The following is a 14777-nucleotide window of genomic DNA, read 5'->3' on the forward strand; positions in this document are numbered from 1 at the left end:
GGAGAACTGAAAGAAAGAAAATATATGTATGAATGAAAATGAATAGGAAAAACAATTCCTTAGGCTAACAAGGGGAATGCCTCTGGCCGTCTCACCTGCATCACGCGGTTCAATATAGCAGCAGTGCTGACTTTGAACACTACTCTAACTCGCACAAGATGTTCAGTGATACATGGTTACTCTTATGTCCACTTTTTATGAACTAGACCAATAAACTTACAGAGATATGATGGTTATTCAACAAAAAACCCAACATGGCCAAAGTTCATTGACCTTACATGACCTTTGACCTTGATAATGTGACCTGAAACTCGAACAGGATGTTCAGTGATACTTGATTACTCTTATGTACAAGTTTCATGAATCAGATCCATAAACTTTTAAAGTTATGATGGTAATTCAACAGATATACCCTATTCGGCCAAAGTTCATTGACCTTTGACCTTGGTCATGTGACCTGAAACGCGCACAGGATGTTCAGTGATACTTGATTACTCTAATGTCCAAGTTTAATGAACTAGACCAATAAACTTTCAAAGTTATGATGGTAATTCAACAGAAACCCCCGATTCGGCCAAAGTTCATTGACCCTAAATGACCTTTGACCTTAATCATGAGACCTGAAACTTGCACAAAATTTTCAGTGATGCATGATTAATATTATGTCCAAGTTTCATGAATCAGATCCATAAACTTTCAAAGTTATAATGGGAATTCAACAGATATCCCCAATTCGGCCAAAGTTCATTGACCCTAAATGACCTTTGACCTTGGTCATGTGACGTGAAACTCATGCAGGATGTTTAGTGATACTTGATTAAGCTTATGTCCAAGTTTCATGAACTAGGTCCATATATTTTCTAAGTTATGATGACATTTCAAAAACTTAACCTCAGGTTAAGATTTCGATGTTGATTCCTCCAACATGGTCTAAGTTCATTGACCCTAAATGACCTTTGACCTTGGTCATGTGACATGAAACTCTAATAGGATGTTCAGTAATACTTGATTAACCTTATGGCCAAGTTTTATTAACTAGGTCCATATACTTTCTAAGTTATGACGTCATTTCAAAAACTTAACCTCAGGTTAAGATTTGATGTTGACGCCGCCGCCGCCGCCGCCGCCGTCGCCGCCGCCGTCGGAAAAGCGGCGCCTATAGTCTCACTTTGCTTCGCAGGTGAGACAAAAACTGTTCAATTATGATGATGAAGATAATCTGGTGATTATGATGAAGATTTTAAGGATGATGATGATGATGATGATGATGGAGGTTATGATGGTGATAATGGTGAGGATGATGGGCATGATGACAATGATGATAATGATGATGCGGTAATGATGATGATAGTGATGTTGGTAATAGTGATGACGATATTAATGATGATGACGATGATGATCATAGAAATAATTATTTATCTTTAAGGAACTGGCTCCCATATTTCACACATTATTTTACATTTGCTGGAATATGTCTTTCGTTAAGATCTGAATGGCTTACGGTTTTTAATTTAGCAATCCTCTGTTTCAATTGAGTCTCGCTGTAGAACCTCTAAAACATTTTATATATATATCAAGATCTACATGTACAAACAGATTAACATATTTTCAAGAAGATGGGGTCTGAAAAGATCATTCAAATTATTACAAAAAAACAATTACTAAAATTTTCTATCCTATACCCCCTTAACAAAAACAGTTCATCTGTGTTCTAGAAATATTTTTTTTATAACAAATACATCCATTATTTGCTTTCAGTATTTTGAGGGAAAAAATTCCATGAATATCTGGAGGGCCAATAAGCATACACAGAATGGCTCAAAAATAACTAGGCAAGCAAAAGATATCATTTATCACCGCACCTTGGACTTTACATTCAAAGTCACCCATGACCTTTGGATCTTTACATAAAATAAATTGAGTGGGCTTGGAGAGAGAATTGCATAGTTATATCCGTCCATATTCAATAACATATTGCTTCAATGCCTTCTATATCATTCGTCTCTCTCTCCATCTCTCTTGGTCTGTCTCTATGCCATACATCAAACCAAACTTCAAAGGCAACATGGGAATAGTATGTTTTGTATGTAATAATAAAGTGCAATCTACTGGAAGAGTAGTTATTGGACTGGGACAAAGGGCTGACATGATAGGTTATGAGAGGGACTGTTGTGCATCGGTATGCACAATATTATGAAAAAATAAGACTTTATTGCAGAATGATAAATCACAGGGTACAAAAATGTCAACCAAAAAAGAAAAATTAAAGTGGGCCACCATGTTGTATGTACACAAAAGTGAATACTTCATATTCTTGAGTGTATTTTAAATTTGGTAAAAATGGCAACAAAAATTCAGAATGTTTTTGTCAGTAGCATTTTAAAGAAAGTTACAAAAAGCCAAAGGAGTACATGTATTCAGTCCTTCCTTGTATGTACAGTAGACAGCTCTATGATGTTGACACAGGGCCCTTGGAACCATTTCGAAATTGTGGGGGGGGGGGGGCTGACCATGTAAAAAATACATTCATATGGAAGCCCCCCCCCCTGTTCTGTATCCCACATAACATACTCGGAGTAGGGGGGAGATAAGAGTTGAATTTCCCCAGTGCTTCCAAAGTCAAAACATATTTAATGACACGCAAAAGTTTAAAATAAACTTCATTTTCTAATTCACATAAAAATATATTTTGGATATCCAAATGAATTTGTATTAAATTGAATCTGAATTATAGCGATGCGTTGCAACACTTCCACTACTGACCAACCAATCCCAAAGATACAAGCATTTCAACCATCTACTCAGTACTGCACACAGCCTCAATTAGCATTCGTCATCATAACACCTCAATCAACCAGGCAATTCATGGTGTAAAAATGTGATTGTACAATCAAGGTAATTCTGTTTGAAGCTAATTAGTACAATACGTTTAATGATTGATCATTGTCTGGAAATTGCAATTAGCTTTCATATTTTTACTGATAAATATCACAAGGGCAGTACATATGGAGATATCATTAATACTAGTCAAATACATGTATGTGAAGAGAATCCAGGGGATGAAACCTTTGGAACAAATAGGCTTGTGTAGAAACAGAAAAATCAAAGAATAAGAATAAAAAAAGTTTGAGAAAAATCGGACAAATAGTAAGAAAGTTATGAGCATTTGAATATTGCAATCACTAATGCTATGGAGATCCTCACATTGGCAATGCAACAAGGATGTGTGATGTCACTGATGAACAACTTTCCCTTTGGTGTACTATAAAACACCCTCAAAATGTCTCTTTTTGCTTTTTCTTACGATGATACAAACTCTTTATCCATGATGTATTCTTAAAAAATATGTATTACATGCCCTCATGTAGACAGAACACATGATTTATGGATAGATGTGATATAAGAGGCAATTCTAGTGAAATATATACTAAAGTAATGGGGAGAGTTGTTCACAAGTGACATCACACATCTTTGTCGCATTGCCAATTTGCTATCTCCATAGCATTAGTGATCGCAACATTCAAATTCTCATAACTTTCTCATTATTTGTCTGATTTTTCTCAAACTTTCGTTGATCTGTTTCTTTGATTTTTCTGTTTTCACACAAGCTATCTTGTTCCAATGGTTTCATTCTCCTTTAATGACACAGTGTTAATAGAGCATACTGTGTACTAGTATATAGGCAGAGAGAAAGATAGAGGGGGAGGAAGGGGTAAACAAAGAATCATTATTTGTTGACCACAAGGTATTAATAATTTTCCAGGAAAAAAACAAGACTTTAAATTAAAGTTAAAACAGGACTTCAACATTTATCGAAATTTAACAGAAAATGAATGATTCTAAAGGGAAAAACCAATAAGAAAAGTGTAGAGATGGAGAATAAATGATCATTTAATCAAATAATGATCAAATGTATTGATGAAAAATCCTAACACCGAGCACTGGAACAGAGAAAATAATATAGAAACATAGAAAAGGAAAAGGCAAAAAAATGAAGGATGTTAAAATCATGGAGTGTTCAAATACATTCTAATGAAATAGCCCTAGTATCCCTGTATGTACAAACAGAGAAGTCGAGAGTGAGACAGCGCATGAGGGAGAATTAGAGAGGACAGGAAAAAAAGATCAAACAATATTTTTTAAATGAAATGAAGAGAAAGGGATAGCATTATACTATAGTAAAGAAAGTAATAAAGCAGAAAGAAGAGAGGTGAGCAAGGGAGGAGAGAGCAAGAAAGAGAGGGAGAGAAAGAGGAAGAGAGCGATAGAGGGGGCAGGGGAGTGGGAGTAATATCGCTGAGATTTTGGTGCAAATCAAGTTCAATTCCAGCTTGTGGTTTTTGACAAAAGTAGGCGTTCTTGCCTGATCAGTTTAGGACAGTGCTGCCAAGCGATGCATGAGAGAAAGAGAAGTCCATAAACAACCAAGCTCATTTTACCTACAAAATCTACCTGCTCTCCGTATGGGTGGGAAAAAAAAAAGAGAATTACAACACGGTTCATCATAATACTGCATTTCTTCTTTTATACATACGCTCTCCACTGTGAACAGTATACACTGGCTTCTTTCATACAGTGATTTCTTGATCTATAAAAAGCAGGAACATGACATTTGATTTGATGAATGAATTCATTGTTTGATATTTTGTATGCATTGCTTTAAGATATTCAGTATGAACAAATTGTGTTACAATAATTACACTGCCCTCTAAGAAAAATACCAAAAAAAATGCATATTAGAACATACACTTGCATACGTGGCATCTGCTGCATTGTAGTAAAAAAATTACATGAAAGGCTTACATCTTTATATTTTTGTATATATCTATCCAGCTTTTCAAAATGAAAAAAAGTATATTTTTTTAATCAAATGAATAATGAAATACATGTAAGTCACAAAAAAGTAGGCCTAGGTGTACCAATCATTGGAGATTTATTGTAGGTAAATCAAAGTAAAGCTTATCAGGAAAGGAAAATATCAAAAATGAAAATTTGGCACCACATCTTTTCTGTTATGAAAAAAAAATTGAGTATCCATTTAATTCAACTTTGTCATGATCAAAATACATAAACTGTACATTTCTCCCAACCACTGAACAAGTTCATTATAGAAAGTCCAGTATATGAAATTTTGATATATGCATACTGCTTGCAGATGTAACATATTCATATACCTGGTGAACTGCAGTACAAATATTTGCATTCTTAGTAGTACCTCGCTTGAAGTCCCGGCAGAAAACCTCAAGGAAGAAGAAAAAATCAATCACAATTATGGATTATGATCTCTATTCCATAGGTCCCTCAACTAATTTTCCTCTTCCACGCCTCTCCCACTTTCCTCAATTTTCTGATGTGCCTAGGCTCACTGAGGTGTATGATTACCTGTACACCTTCACACTGACTTTTATACTATGCTAATGTTATAAGCCCTTTTCAGTAAAATTGCTGGTCTGAATTACAAGATGAAGTAATATTTTGAATTACTGAAACAAGTGAAAGGACAGTTTTAAAAATCTGCACTATCTTGGCTCTGCTTATAAAAAAACACAAGAAATTATTTTCAAGAAGTCTGTACTATTCTTAGTTCTGCTTTAAGATATATCCCAAAATCTCACAAAATCATAAAAAAGGGTTAACATTAAGATTAAAGATAAAGCCCAAAATCTCATGAAACTGTTAAAAAAAGTATGCACTGTTCTTAGCTCTGCTTTTAAAGATGAAGCAAAAAAATCTAACAAAATCATTTAAAAAGGTGTCTTTACTATCTCAGCTCTGCTTTGAAAAAAAAGCCATAAATCTCAAATAATCATTAAATAAAAAGGTCTGCATCATTCTTAGCTCTGCATTAAACTAAGAAATAAAGCCAAAAATTTCATGAAATCACTGTACATGATCAGAGTAATACTTTCTGTAGATTCAGACGTGGCACTGGTGAGTATGGATCATACATTACAAAGAACCCACTGCACTGTTCGTATAATACCCCTTTCATAAACCCAATTATGCGGCTAATAGCAGCATAATTTGGTCGTAAAATTGGAGGACAAGAGTAATCCGCATTATTTTGATGCTGCTATTATCCGCATAATAGCAGCATCGGGACAAGATTTTGAGTTTATGAACGCATTTCCAAATAATGCGGATAATTGCCATGGTGCAGTCACAAGGTCACCCTTTTCCAACACAACCGCATCGGAGGGGGCGTGTCCAGTTGTCATGACGATTATCCGCCTTTTTCAGGACGAGCGCTCGTAAAAATAATGCGGCTTATTTTCGGAGTTTGTGAACGCAATTTTTATTGAATTATCCGCATTACTCTTAGGCGGCTAATTGGAGGATAGGTTTATGAAAAGGGTATAAGAGTAGAAGGGAGCCCCGGTGTAGTGGTCCATGTGCACCCCCACCCCTAACAAGTTACATTTGGAGGAGAGACCTGCAGATCATACTGCTTCAGAATCTAAGGCCAGTATTCTGAAGTCGGGTTTAGCTTATACTCCGGTTTAAAGTTGTGGTTTAAGTATGGATAGCCAACTGTTACATAAATCACTTAAACAGAAGAGTTTCCAACTCTTCTGTTGGAATATTCCAACTCATTTGGCTCTCAAATCATTCATAATCGTCTAGGAAGTGTAAATAGATGATTGTCTTCACCATCGGTAAATCAGGAAAAGCACAGTTAACAACATACAACTTAATGAACATTTTGACACTTTTGGCTTCCCATAATTTTAGCACAGAGTTAGACCATGGTCGAAGTTAAACTTGACTTCAATACGGGCCTAAGAATTTCAGAAGATATCTCTTTTAATCAGAGTAGGCAATCTGACACTAAATTTCATTAGATGCAGATCAATATTCATACCACTGAGACTGGACATGAGCTTTAACTGTTCATATCAATGGACTAAAATGCTTAGAACCTCCTGAGCAATACTGATACTATCATGTTATCGTGAGCTGGTACTGGATTAGGGAACATCACACCATAATGGCATTGATCATGGACCGTCAGTGCAGTGAGAATAAGAAGGAAATCTGGGCCGGTCCCCTGGAGAATCCAAGCTGACAGGAGCGCGTGCATCCCCAATGCACCTTACAGAGGGCAACCGCAGTATGATGCTACCTTATCCTCACAGACACTGGACCATCACTCACCCTTATTCTACAAATGATCAGACCCTAACTCGGGTCAGGAAGATGTATTACGAGGAAAACACTTGATTGATTCAGGTGTGACAACTGGTATATAAGTGCCATATATTCTGGGAAATCTGAAATGCTAAAAAGAGCCATGAAAAATCAACATTCACTGCAATATTAAAGCTGATCCGATGTTGCAGATTTTTTTATTACGCAGCTGGATGTGAAAAGTATCCACCAAAAATAACAAATAATTTGTTTTGCCTGATATATTCACATCTTCATTTGATTAACTATATTCCAATCGGTGAAGTACAAATACATGTACCAAACAATATTTTTTAAACATTTGTGGACATTCAATTAGAAAATTATATTCATTTCTTGTGCATGCTCTTATTCATGTTCAGCCAAACCTGCATATTATTAAAGGCTACCCAAGGAAAAAAGAAAAAGTGGCCGCTGGAGTGTGGAGACAGAGGCCTTTAAAGACAGCTCCAGAGAAAAAGTAAACGGGGGCTCACGCTCAAAAAGAGCCCAAGAAAAATGTCCAATATTGCAGATTTATTGCTGATTTATCCAGTGAGTAGGTTGTAAAGTAGCCCCCCCCCCCCCCGATAAAAACAAAAATAAGGGACAGTTCCTCAATGAGTAACAATTTTGGTAGCCAGTAAAGACAGATTTCACTATCAAGGTGGCCATGAAGATAGGTTTGACTGTCCTTATCTTTAGAATGATTTCTATTTTCATGCACTTTAGCTTTTATCACCACAGAATATTCAGTATTTGCAGTAGTTTACAACATAAACATGAATCCTATTAGGGCTGGGACTAAAACCCGGGTACCCGGGTCCCGCCCGTAAGCGTCGGGTACCCGGGTAGAAAAATCAATACCCGATACCCGAAAATTGCTCACCAGTATAACGTACATTTGATTTGTATTGCGTAGTGTAAGACATTATTGTAAACTCATCACAAAAGTACACAAGTCTCATTTTGAATCTCACCAATTACCCTCGAAATATCTACTAGTTTTTCAAGTGATGATGATGTGACTGAGATCGTTCAATCGTCGCCATGTTTCTTTTGCAGCGCAGTGACGTCATCCAGCCACTGCGACGCAAGCCAATTTATGAATGAAAATATAGTAAGCATGCGCATTGCAAGCCTCAGCCCCACGCAGTATTCTGTCAAAACAAGTCTGCAATACTCTGTCACCTCGTACCAAAATCGACCTAGAATTCCACTTTCCTTTATTTCATATGAATTATGAAAGGTATTCTCAGAGGATCTGTTTTCTCACCGATACCACGCAAGTAAGCAAATTTTATTACTTCTTGCTTTTCCGTCAAAATCTTACGAAGTAGCGTCGATGTTGCATCGTGTTTGTGAGTTTGTAGAATCTATCGCTACGTGAACAAAGTCAATTGATTTCCAGGTTTCGGAGCATACGAGGCGCAAGCCAATCACGTTCTTGATACCATTTTCAGTTCATCATAAACCGAAAATGGTAACACGATCGTGATTGGCTGGCGCATTTGACGCTCCGAAACCCGGAAATCAATTGACTTTGTTCACGTACGCGTAGCGATAGATTCTACAAACTCACGAACACGATGTAATATCGACGCTATACTTCGTAAGATTTTGACGGAAAATCAAGAAGTAATAAAAATTTGCTTACCTGTGCGGTATCGGTGAGAAAACAGATCCTCTGAGAATACCTTTTATAATTCATATAAAATATAGAAAAGTGGAATTCTAGGTCGATTTTGGTACGAGGTGACAGAGTATTGCAGACTTGTTTCGATAGAATACTGCGTGGCGCACGGGAGGCTTGCAATGCGCATGCCTACTATATTTTCATTCATAAATTGGCTTGCATCGCATTGGCTTGATGACGTCACCTATGGGGTTTTTCCACCAGTCATATTTCGAGCGACATGATTTTCGGGTACCCGGGTACCCGCCCGAAAATTACCACGGGTACCCGAAAAGAAAAAAACCCGAAAGTCCCAGGCCTAAATCCTATTGTAATGCAGCATACGCCCCCAGATGGTCCGAGCATGGAGGAAGAGATCTTCATTGCTCAACGAGTGACCCTTGGCCATGCTACTGTGGACTCTGGTAAATGCTTAATTGCTGATACAATCAGTTCTTTGGTCCATGTTTGATGCTCACAAAAGGGTATAGACCAGACAATATTTCAAAGATATTGAAATTCAACTGAATTTTTAATATTTATTTCCCTTTTATCACATAACAACTACATGTAATATACAATCAACATCAAAGTTTCATTCTATGTTGCAGCATACATGTACAAACTACAATGTTCAGTGATTCACTTATAATAGAGAAACACCCTATTTTTGTGCCTCATTTTCAAGCAATAAGATCCCAGTTTGTGAGGTAGCATGCAGGACAGTGTCTGCACTTTGCATTTACGATGAGAGTTCTTACTGGACACTCAGTCTGCCTTGTACTTTTAAGATTATCAGTCTAGGACTATAGCCACAATTTCCTCATCAAACATAATGTATTCTCTGTCAGACAGTCAATGTAAGCCTTGTGTACAAAAGGATTTATAATGTGTCTGAATTTGGTTATTTGTACCATTTACTGAAGGAGTCTCATGTATTAAATCCTGTGTAAGCAAAGACATTGGCCACTACATTCCTTAACCCTACATGAATCCTGCCACCCCCCCCCCCCCCCCAACCCGTAGTCAGGGACTAAACCTGATTCAAAACCTGGATGACTGATATATACATGTACATGTTAACATCATGGATTGTTACAATGACTTCACCCAAGCTCCTTGCTTCACCGCACTCTTCGCATACGTCAATGCACAACAAAGTGAATGTGTCTCCTAGATAAATATGTCACGTGAATTACATTGCCAATCTATAAAAAGGCTACCTTAAATTACTAGCATTTAATAAAACCTCAGTCAAACATACTGAAAAAACACCCCTTTAAAACGTTTTTTTTGTCACACATGTGTGTACACATGTACAGCAACATATCTGACTCCCCCCACCCCCAGGGCATGAATATATCTGTATCTCATTACAGCTGACTTAATATCTCTTTCAATTAAGTGAGAAATTCTTACAAATTACATTGTGCCAGAAACAGTTTCCTTTGAAATATATTGCTTCATACAAAAGAAAACCTATAACTTGCCAAAAACATTTTTTTTACATTGATGCACTTGTAGGTACAATGTAGGAGCAAGACAAAATCCAATTTCATCTTGTTTCCAATACAAATCAGATTCCCTGAAAACAGCGAAGACTAGGGTCAATGAGACTACACGCGGCACACCCGGTCGTTTTGCGTCGTCAGTAGTTGCCGAAAAAGAACTGGAGGGGCCCTCACGCGAAGCCTTGATAAGCTTGAGCATCCCCAGGGCCTGTAACGGATACGCAAGACGAAGGGGGAGAAATGGGATGTACAAACACACTAGAGGGACGATTGTGTTTGAGTGTGCACATCCAAGCGGGGGGGGCAATCACAGATTCACAGGCCCTAATCAATCACATATTGATGATTCTACGAGGGGCTTTGATTATCTCAGATGTTTGGGGGCAAAGAAATCATTAGCGCCTCACTCGTTTGGCGATTTGAACTAAAAAATCATTGTTGACAGGAAATGTCAAATTTTAGTATCACGTTCTACATTCAATCTCTTCACATTACGACATACCTACATGTAGATTTATCCCGTATTAAGTCTGAGAGGCTTGAAAATTCATTTTCCATACTTCTTTATGTTAATAATATCTCAACAACGGAAATGCCACAAATTTACATACAGAGAAAAGGCACAAGGGTACTTTGGCATGCGTAACGCTTTGTCACTTTCAAGACGACTCCCCCTAAGGAAGTTTTTAAAAACATTCATGTTGCAATTCTAAAGTCAAACAACATACTGTAAATCGTAACATCAATGCAGTTGCTTTTCCATTACATGCACCAAACATCCAATGTGGCTTTCTAATATTTACCCAATGCAAAAAAGTTGATAAAAAGCAATGATTTACATAAACATAAAAAGGATTTAAAAGTTTGCTAAATAAATGGCCTCATAATGTCAACCCAGTAGAGGCAGAACGAGTACCCAGTAGGATAATAAATGCACAGAGAACAAATGATAAATGGTAGCTTCGGGCAAAGCTAGGATAATATAATGTACATAATTATACATAAAAAAGAACTTTGGAATAGATCATTTTAAATAGATAGCGCTGTACAAACGCAAATCATTTATATCATTTTACTGGAGAGGTGCGGTAGCCCAGTGGTCAAGGCACCCTACTACATGTACATGTACACCATGAAATTCTAGTGCACGATTCCCAGAATGGTCATTGACCAAGGAATTTTAATCTCCATTAATTTTTTCATCTTGCATCAAACTGAAAATGCTTTTATTATTGATACCAATGTGTGCACATAATATAATATCATGATAATCATGATTGGCCATGCATTTTATGTTGGGCCCACACAGACATGTAGGTGGTATCATTGCATTTACGTGACAAGCACAGAAATGATTGATGGTATAAAACTTTTGTGCTACATGGCATGGGTATATTTGGTATCATATTAAAGGGAATCTTTTTACCAATTACTTTAAAGAAAAAGAAATACCTGACATTACTTCATTTACCAGTAATTAACAATGATGTAACATCAATTGGCCATTTTTGCATGGTGGTAGACGAGGGGAGCATAAATTTTTATTTCATTAAGAAACTAAATATGTAACATCACAGTTCCTAAATATGTAATAGTTTGGGAGCTCAATGGCTTATTCTTTTAATAATGATAAGTGAATCAATTTTGAACTTTTAAAGTTTTTAAAGGATACCTGATTAAGCTAATTAGTATATCATAAACACAATTAGTATATCATGAAATTAACACAATTGAAATTGTGACTGTCTGATGTAAAGAAAATGAGGAGAGATAAACTATAGTTGTGGGTAACACCTTCAATAAAATTTAGAAGCTGCAAAATTTTCAAAAGGAAAAGCACAAAGTAATGAAAGACTTCAAAGAGAAATCAATCTATTGTTAATCATTACCAAATGGTTTCAATTTGACAGTGTAGAGTGTGACAGTGATGACTGTGTCCGAATCTTCAGATTATTCTGGTAACATAACAGACAGCCAGTATACACCGTTTATGTAATTTGATTATGATTACTGAAACTTGTTTGTAGCAATAAAGCCCTCATCTGATATCATTTACTCATTTTTCTTAATGTTACATCACACTGTGGCGCTGAATCAGTAGATGACACATTCCAATGTGACGACACTTATTTGGCTGGCACAAAGGTGTTCAGAGAACATTTTTCCTGTTTTTCGAAAATTACTTGAGAATGACACTGGTACAAAGATTACACTAAAACAGAGGATATAGTATCCATAGAATATGATTGGCAGAATGTCGAGCTAGAGGGTATGTAAAACATAACACTATAAAATAACATAGACTAATCGAAGTATTTTTGCCAGGTGTAAGATAAATGTATTTATTAATATAATACATGTTATAGTTGTCTTTACTCACACTATTAAGTTTAAGCTAAAGCAGAATATGAGAAGTTTTCAGTGTGCATTCATATTTTTCCTATATTTATGAAATTTTATGTTAAACATGACTCTCGGTTGTCAACTTAAGTATGTTTTTTCAGTTTTCAAAATATTTTGACATTTGGTCATTTTCAAACAAAAGTGGACATGGGGGTGAAAATTAAAACTTGCTAGAAATCATTAGGCTTCAATGTTTTTTGAAACTAGACATCTTAAAGTATATTTTTCCATTTCATTTACATAAAATTATTAATTATGTCTTGAGATACAGTAAATTTTATGCAAGGGAAATTAAATGTTGCAAAATGTTGATTTTTGCATTAAAATTCACATATTGCCTATCACAATATAAAATTTGTATTAGAAGCACATTTGTTGGCAAGATACAAGCTGTGTATTGTATCTAACTCCTAAAAAGCAAAAAAAAATTCTGTGAAGTGTTTTTCTGAAAAAAATTGGGTTTAGAAGTTTTCAAAACTGGTTGTCGTGTCACTCACGTTTTAAATGCAAAAAGTTTTCTCTAGCTGTGTATTCTGAAAATTATTTCATCCCAGTACTGGAGCAAATACAGTTTATCTGTACCTTATTGTATATAAAGTAACTTGGTCCAATGTGTTAAGGTAAAGCTAAAATTAACTGTCAAAGTTGTGTCGTGTCACTCACAATGTCGTGTCACTCACGAAATGTCGTGTCACTCACGGTATTATATTGTGTATAAAAAAGGACATCCAGTAATTTTTGAAGCGTTTTACCAGGGATACAGTCAAAATGTTGTTCCTGACATCATTTAGGCCTATTTTAGGCTAATAATTTCCTCCATCTTCCTAATTTTACTCCTTTTTATGGAAATATTGAATTTGACATTGAGTTCATCTATTTTCTCTCCTCTCCATGGTTGCCTTGGTTTAAAAAATCCTGACAATTTTCCATTGGTGTGAAGACTCGGATCCTAATTCATATTTTGGTGAATGTATGTGATTATATAACAACATAATCAACACAAAATTATGAATGTATCAAGAGAAAAACCATTATACTTAAGCAATGGACATATTTACAATGCATAAAGGGTTAGTGATGGTGATGGTTCAAGTCATACCTAGGTATTACTCGAACATTCTCTGTCTCCATTTACAGAAATAAGCAGAAAGTTCACCTTTCTTTTGAGTAATGTTATTTCTTTGTTATACTCAGCTAGAAAAGTCACGGATCCTTTTTTGAAATTTGCAGAAATTTTAGTGGTAAAGTAGTGTACATGAGATATAAGAGATCACCATGAACACCAAACATTTTTTCAAATTTGGAAAAGAAAATATTTTTCTTTTCCTTCTGATTGATTAAATCAACCTTTTCATTTGCCATAAAGCTTGTATTCCAGGACATGAAATAAACAAATTTGCAAGAAAACAAACATTTCAGGTGAGAATGTACTGAGAATTGATGTAACATTTCGGATATTGCTTGAAGCAGCGACATGCCAAGTTCAAAATCATTATTTGTTCAGCCACTATTCATAATGCTAGTGATTAACTACATGTAGGGTCTGAACAGCAAACTACCGTAAGTGGGCCGATGTGTGTTCAGAGCAGATTTGCATTTACACAGATTCATTACAACAAAATGATGCATGTTCATGGAGGTCCTAACAAGTCCCAACCGAGACCGCATTTTGATTTGAGCAACTTTGGATGGGTTGCCATGTACCAGTAGATCATTTTTTTTTTGGTGGGGGGTACCCTGATAAGAACAGAGCTGGACCTCGAGGGGAAAAAGCTATTGAGGTGTAAAGGGAGCCTGGTTGGGATGTTGAGTTGGATTTTAGTGTGACATCCAAGGGCTTAGAAAAGGAAAGGCTAATGACTTGTAGTTGTTATGTAATAGTAGCAGACTGCAAGAATCAGGTACTGACTGCGTCTTTCACCTTGTGGCTTTCCCTGGATTCCCGTGGTATGGTATATGATCAAATAATTAGCAATGAAAAGGCGCTTACAAATTCGAGCAAAAAGCATAGCTCTGAATTT

This window comes from Lytechinus variegatus, chromosome 7 (genome assembly GCF_018143015.1).
Source record: "Lytechinus variegatus isolate NC3 chromosome 7, Lvar_3.0, whole genome shotgun sequence".
NCBI classification, from domain to species: Eukaryota; Metazoa; Echinodermata; class Echinoidea; order Temnopleuroida; family Toxopneustidae; genus Lytechinus; species Lytechinus variegatus.